Source organism: Triticum aestivum, chromosome 2B, assembly GCF_018294505.1.
Source record: "Triticum aestivum cultivar Chinese Spring chromosome 2B, IWGSC CS RefSeq v2.1, whole genome shotgun sequence".
Classification (NCBI taxonomy): domain Eukaryota; kingdom Viridiplantae; phylum Streptophyta; class Magnoliopsida; order Poales; family Poaceae; genus Triticum; species Triticum aestivum.
The window spans coordinates 261,133,626-261,141,912 of record NC_057798.1 but is presented as its reverse complement, the minus strand read 5'-3'; positions in this window follow the sequence as shown (position 1 = coordinate 261,141,912).

Here is an 8,287-nt window from a genome sequence, read left to right as displayed (position 1 = left end):
GCTATTGGGCCTCATGGGCCTTAGTGGAGAAGAGAGAGGGATGGCCAGGAGGTGGCGCGCGCCCCTATCCCCAATCCGAATTGGACAAGGGGAGGGGGCGGCGCCCCCCTCCTTCTTTCTATCCTCCTCCTCCTTCCCCCTTTCTCCTATTTGGACTAGGAAAGGAGGAAACCTACTCCTACTAGGAGTAGAATCCCTCCCCCCTTGGCGCTCCCGTTGTGGCTGTCCGGCCTCCTCGTCCCCTCCTTTATATACGGGGGAGGGGGCACCCCATAGACACACAAGTTGATCTTTAGCCATCTGCGGTGCCCCCTCCACAGTTTTCCACCTCGGTCATATTCTCGTAGTGCTTAGGCGAAGCCCTGCGTCGGTAACTTCATCATCACTGTCACCATGCTGTCGTGCCAACGAAACTCTCCCTCGGCCTCATCTGGATCTAGAGTTCGAGGGACGTCACCGAGCTGAAAGTGTGCAGATTGCGGAGGTGCCGTGCGTTCGGTACTTGATTGGTTGGATCACGAAGACGTTCGACTGCATCAACCCCATCACTAAAAGCTTCCGCTTTTGGTCTATGAGGGTACGTGGACACACTCTCCCCACTCATTTCTATGCTTCTCCTAGATGGATCTTGCGTGATTGTAGGATTTTTTTTTGAAATACTATGTTCTCCAACAATGGCATCCGAGCCAGGTCTATGCGTAGATGTTATATGCATGAGTAGAACACAAAGAGTTGTGGGCGATAATAGTCATACTGCTTACCAGCATGTCATACTTTGATTCAGCGGTATTGTTGGATGAAGCAGCCCAGACCGACATTACATGACCGCGTTCATGAGACTAGTTCTACCGCCGTGCTTCGCACACAGGTGGCTAGTGGGTGTCTGTTTCTCCAGCTTTAGTTGAATCGAGTGTGACTACGCCCGGTCCTTGTTGAAGGTTAAAATAACACACTTGACGAAAAATCATTATGGTTTTTGATGTGTAGGTAAGAACGGTTCGTGCTAAGCCCGTAGCAGCCACGTAAAATTTGCAACAACAAAGTAGAGGACGTCTAACTTGTTTTTGCATGGCTTATTGTGATGTGATATGGTCAAGACGTGATGATATATAAATTGTTGTATGAGATGATCATGTTTTGTAGCAGTTATCGGCAACTGGTGATAACCCACAAGGGTAGGGGATAATTGTAGCCTCTTTCGATAAGTAAGAGTGTCGAACCCAACGAGGAGCTAAAGGTAGACCAAATATTCTCTCAAGTCCTATCTACCACTGATACGACTCTATGCACGCTTAGTGTTCGCTTAACCTAGAACAAGTATGAAACTACAAGTACTTTGTAGGTGTTGTTGGATAGGTTTGCAAGATAATAAAGAGCACGTAAATAAAAAGTAGGGGTTGTTTAGATAAAGAAGCAATAAAGTAAGTATTAGTAGAGAGCTTTTTGTCATGAGAAAGTTATTTGTCCCTAGGCAATCGATAACTTAGACCGGTAATCACTATTGCAATTTTATTTGAGGGAGAGGCATAAGCTAACATGCTTTCTCTTCTTGGATCATATGCACTTATGATTGGAACTCTAGCAAGCATCCGCAACTACTAAAGATCATTAAGGTAAACCCCAACCATAGCATTAAAGTATCAAGTCCCCTTTATCCCATACGCAAACAACCTACTTACTCGGGTCTGTGCTTGTCACTCACGCCACCCACCATAAGCAAATCATGAACATATTGCAAACCCTATAGCGGGGATCCCTCACGCTTGCGCGACACGGAGAGCACCATAGGACAACACCAATAATAAAACATGCAACTCAAACCAATCACGATCATCAATTAACCCATAGGACAAAACGGATCTACTCAAACATCATAGGATAGCCATACATCATTGGGAAATAATATATAGCATTGAGCACCATGTTTAAGTAGAGATTACAACGGGTAAGAGAGGGGTTACACCGCTGCATAGAGGGGGAAAGAGTTGGTGATGAAGGCGGTGAAGTTGTTGGTGAAGATCGCGGCGATGATGATGGCCCCCAGCGGCATTCCGGCGCCACCGGAAGCAAGGGGGAGAGAGCCCCCCTTCTTCTTCTTCTTCCTTGACCTTCTCCCTAGATGGGAGAATGGTTTCCCCTCTGGTCCTTGGCTCCCACGGCGTGGGAGGGGCCAGAGCCCCTCCGAGATTGGATCTATATCTCTCTGTCTCTCTCTGTTTCTGCGTTCCCCGATTCTGCCCTGGCACCGTTTCTTTTATATCCGGAGATCCGTAACTCCAATTGGATTGAAACCTTCGCCAAGATTTCCCCCCCGGAAATTAGCTTTCTTGCAGCAAAAGAATAACAACAACCGCCTTACGAGGGGCCCACGAGGGTCAGGGGCGCTCCCAGGGGAGGCAGGCGCGCCCCCTGCCTCGTGGCCACCTCGGGCACCGTCTCGCGTTGATTCTTCCTCCCATATTTCCCAAATATTCCAAAAATATTCTCCGTCCGTTTTTATCCCGTTTGGACTCTGTTTGATATGGGGTTTCTGTGAAACATAAAACATGCAACAAACAAGAACTGGCATTGGGCACTGGATCAATATGTTAGTCCCAAAAAATAGTATAAAAAGTTGCCAAAAGTATATGAAAGTTGTAGAATATTGGCATGGAACAATCAAAAATTATAGATACGATGGAGACGTATCAGCATCCCCAAGCTTAATTCCTGCTCGTCCTCAAGTAGGTAAATGATAAGAAAAAGATAATTTTTGATGTGGAATGCTACCTAGCATAATCTTGATCAAATATCTAATCATGACATGAATATTAAGATACGAGTGATTCAAGGCAATAGTCTATCATTTGACATAAAAACGATAATACTTCGAGTGTACTAATAAAGCAATCATGTCTTTTCAAAACAACATGACTAAAGAAAGTTATCCCTACAAAATCATATAGTCTGGCTATGCTCCATCTTCATCACACAAAATATTCAAATCATGCACAACCCTGATGACAAGCCAAGCAATTGTTTCATACTTTTGACGTTCTCAAACTTTTTCAACTCTCACGCAATACATGAGCGTGAGCCATGGATATAGCATTATGGGTGGAATAGAATATGATGGTGGAGGTTATGTGGAGATGACAAAAAGGGAGAAAGTCTCACATCGACGCGGCTAATCAATGGGCTATGGAGATGCCCATCAATTGATGTCAATGCGATGAGTAAGGATTGCCATGCAACGGATGCACTAAGAGCTATAAGTGTATGAAATCTCAAACTGAAACTAAGTGGGTGTGCATCCAACTTGCTTGCTCATGAAGACCTCGGGCATTTGAGGAAGCCCATCATCAGAATATACAAGCCAAGTTCTATAATGAAAATTCCCACTAGTATATGAAAGCGACAATATAGGAGACTCTCTATATGAAGAACATGGTGCTACTTTGAAGCACAAGTGTGGTAAAAGGATAGTAACATTGCCCCTTTTCTTTTCTTTTTTTTCTTCCTTTTTTTGGGCGGGCTTCTTTGGCCCCCTTTTTTATTTGAGCTTCTTTGGCCTCTCCTTCTTTTTTTATTTTTTTATTTTTTTTTATTTTTATGGGGCAATGCTCTATAATGATGATCATCGCACTTTTATTTACTTACAACTCAATATTACAACTCGATACTAGAACAAAGATATGCCTCTATATGAATGCCTCCGGCAGTGTACCGGGATGTGCAATGATCTAGCATAGCAAAGATATCAAAAAAAGAACAAGCCATGAAAAAATCATGCTAGCTATCTTACGATCATGCAAGGCAATATGACAATGAATGCTCAAGTCATGTATATGATGATGATGGAAGTTGCATGGCAATATATCTCGGAATGGCTATGGAAATGCCATGATAGGTAGGTATGGTGGCTGTTTTGAGGAAGATATAAGGAGGATTATGTGTGATAGAGCGTATCGTATCACGGGGTTTGGATGCACCGGAGAAGTTTGCACCAACTCTCGAGGTGAGAAAGGGCAATGCACGGTACCGAAGAGGCTAGCAATGATGGAAGGGTGACAGTGCATATAATCCATGGACTCAACATTAGTCATAAAGAACTCACATACTTATTGCAAAAATCTATTAGTCATTGAAACAAAGTACTACGGGCATGCTCCTAGGGGGATAGATTGGTAGGAAAAGACCATCGCTCATCCCCAACCGCCACTCATAAGGAAGACAATCAATAAATACCTCATGCTCCAACTTCGTTACATAACGGTTCACCATACGTGCATGCTACGGGAATCACAAACCTCAACACAAGTATTTCTACAATCCACAACTACCCACTAGCATGACTCTAATATCACCATCTTTATATCGCAAAACTATTGCAAGGAATCAAACATATCATATTCAGCGATCTACAAGTTTATGTAGGATTTTATGACTAACCATGTGAATGACCAATTCCTGTCATCTCTCTAAATAGATATAAGTGAAGCAAGAGAGTTTAATTCTTTCTACAAAATATATGCCCACGCTCTAACAAATATAAGTGAAGCAAAAGATCATTCTACAAATGGCGGTTTTCTATATGAAGAGAAACACGCAATCCAAACTTCAAATGATATAAGTGAAGCACATGAAGCATTCTATAAAGCCATACTCAAAAGATATAAGTGAAGTGCAATGAGCATTCTATAAATCAACCAAGGACTATCTCATACCAGCATGGTGCATAAAATAAAAGTGAAAACTAAATGCAAAAGATGCTCCAAGACTTGCACATATCGCATGAACGAATCGAATCCGAAAACATACCAATACTTGTTGAAGAAAGAGGGGATGTCTTCCGGGGCATCCCCAAGCTTAGACGCTTGAGTCTCCTTGAATATTTACTTGGTGTGCCTTGGTCATCCCCAAGCTTGAGCTCTTGCCTCTCTTCCTTTTCCTCACATCGAGACCTTCTCGATCAAACACTACATCCACACAAAACTTCAACAGAAAACTCAGTAAGATCCGTTAGTATAATAAAGCAAATCACTACTCTAAGTACTGTTGCAAACCAATTCATATTTTGTTTTTTCATTTTGTCTACTGTAATATAACTTTTCCATGGCTTAATCCACTGATAGAAATTGATAGTTTCATCAAAACAAGCAAACTATGCATGAAAAACAGAATCTGTCAAAAAAAGAACAGTCTGTAGCAATCTGAACATTCACCATACTTCTGGTACCCCAAAAATTCTACCAAAATTAGGAATAATAAAAAATTTGTATAGAAAGACAGTGCAGTGGAATCAGAACCTTTTGGCGTTCCAGTAAAAAATGTAAAATCGCGCACTACAGCCAAAGTTTCTGTCCTACACCGTACAAACCAACAAGCATTGTAAACATCCTAAAGGCAAACCTTGGCACATTATTTTTATAATACAATGGAATTGTACAAGGGGATAATTATTTTTGATGAAGAGTTTCTATAATTAAGATTCACAAAGTTTCCGTGAGCATGAACAAAGTTCAAGGAGCTCTCCCACTTCAACAATGCTTGTCTCTCTCACTTTCACTTTCCTTTTTGAAAAGTTTTGGGTTCCCCTCTTTATTTTTTTTGTTTTTATACTATATAAAAGCAATCAATAGAAATAAGTGACTCTCTAAAACTTCCGGGTTGTCTCTCTGGCAGCGCTTTCTTTAAAGCCATTAAGCTAGGCATAAAGTGCTCAAGTAATGGATCCACCCAGATCCCAAGGTATATCAAAGCCAATTTTAATTAACAATGATTTGTAATTTAGTAGTGAGCACAAAGTAACATATATCATGTAATGACGAAGTCTAGCTCTCTTTCTATGCATCGGCATGTCATAAAAGAACAATTCATGCACACCAAGTAAAAGCCAATGCATAGTATAAGCAGTTTCTTGCAATTTTATCATATTGGAAACATAGAGAGGTGGAGATATAGTTCCTCTCTCATAATAATTGCAAGTAGGAGCAGCAAGCACATGCATATTATATCTATCAAAATCATCATGTGAAGTAGTAAAACGCAACCCATTAATATAATCCTTAATAAGCACAAACTTCTCCGATATAGTGTAGTCGGGAGAATTCAAAAAAGATAATAGGACTATCATGTGTGGGTGCAATAGCAACAATTTCATGTTTAACATAAGGAACTATAGCAAGTTCATCTCCATAAGCATAATTCATATTGGCATCTTGGCCACAATCATAGCAAGCATCATCAAAAAGGGATATTTCAAGAAAATCAACGGGATCATAACAATCATCATAGCAATCATCCTTCGGTAAGCACGAAGGGGAATTAAACAATGTATGAGTTGAAGAGTTACTCTCATTAGAAGGTGGGCACGGTCATCTAATCCGCTCTTCCTCCTTTTGTTCTTCGCTCTCATCATCATCTTTTTCATCCAATGAGCTCACAGTTTCATCAATTTCTTCTTCCATAGCTTCCTGCAAAATATTAGTCTCTTCTTGGACAGCGGAGACTTCCTCAATAAATGCATCAATATCGGAATTGAATTCATAATTCTCATAGCAATATTGAAGTATATCAAAATTTTCAGGTCTATAAACTGAATCATCAAAATCTTCAAACTCTATAAACATAGATTCAATCTCATAAGCACCCATAAAAGCAACGAATTCTTCTATTTGTTCCATATCATAGTAATCATAGATACCATTAGCATAAGAAGCCAAGGTTTTATTATCATTAAATTTGCATGAAAAGGGAAGGTGTGGAGCCTTCATCCTAGAACAACAAGTATAATCATGTCTCAAGCATAGATACCGAGCATACCAACACAACATATAAATTTGATCCCATGATAGTTTCCCTTTTCATGTCAAGCGATAATCCCTAAAGTATTCACGTTGATCCAACATGTCTCCCATAACATAATTGAATGGGGTTTTCTCAGGATGATGAAAGTAGTACATAATTTCTTTCACATAACGAGCATCGAGGGTTTTAGGAGGTTCCCATCTCCATGAGTAGCAAGTACACCTAATTTTTTTTGGTATTTTGTGTTCCATATCCATAACCAAAGATAGAGAACAACTTAGAACAACAAATAAAAATTACTTAGTGATAAAGCAAACAAGCACACACGAGAATATTCACCCCACGCTATGACTCCCCGGCAACGGCGCCAGAAAAAGGTCTTGATAACCCACAAGTGTAGGGGATAATTGTAGCCTCTTTTGATAAGTAAGAGCGTCGAACCCAACGAGGAGCTAAAGGTAGAACAAATATTCTCTCAAGTCCTATCTGCCACTGATACGACTCTATGCACGCTTAGTGTTCGCTTAACCTAGAACAAGTATGAAACTAGAAGTACTTTGTAGGTGTTGTTGGATAGGTTTGCAAGATAATAAAGAGCACGTAAATAAAAAGTAGGGGCTGTTTAGATAAAGAAGCAATAAAGTAAGTATTAGTAGAGAGATTTTTCTCACGAGAAAGTTATTTGTCCCTAGGCAATCGATAACTTAGACCGGTAATCAGTATTGCAATTTTATTCAAGGGAGAGGCATAAGCTAACATACTTTATCTTCTTGGATCATATGCACTTATGATTGGAACTCTAGCAATCATCCGCAACTACTAAAGATCATTAAGGTAAAACCCAACCATAGCATCAAAGTATCAAGTCCCCTTTATCCCATACACAAACAACCTTCTTACTCGGGTCTGTGCTTCTGTCACTCACGCCACTCACCACAAGCAAATCATGAACATATTGCAAACCCTACAGCGGGGATCCATCACGCTTGCGCGACACGGAGAGCACCATAGGACAACACCAATAATAAAACATGCAACTCAAATCAATCACGATCATCAATTAACCCATAGGACAAAACGGATCTACTCAAACATCATAGGATAGCCATACATCATTGGGAAATAATATATAGCGTTGAGCACCATGTTTAAGTAGAGATTACAGCGGGTAAGAGAGGGGTTACACCGCTGCATAGAGGGGGGAAGAGTTGGTGATGAAGGCGGTGAAGTTGTTGGTGAAGATCGCGGCGATGATGATGGCCCCCGGCGACGTTCCGGCGCCACCGGAAGCAAGGGGGAGAGAGCCCCCCTTCTTCTTCTTCTTCCTTGACCTTCTCCCTAGATGGGAGAATGGTTTTCCCTCTGGTCCTTGGCTCCCATGGCGTGGGAGGGGCCAGAGCCCCTCCGAGATTGGATCTATCTCTCTGTCTCTCTCTGTTTCTGCATTCCCCGATTCTGCCCTGGCACCGTTTCTTTTATATCCGGAGATCCGTAACTC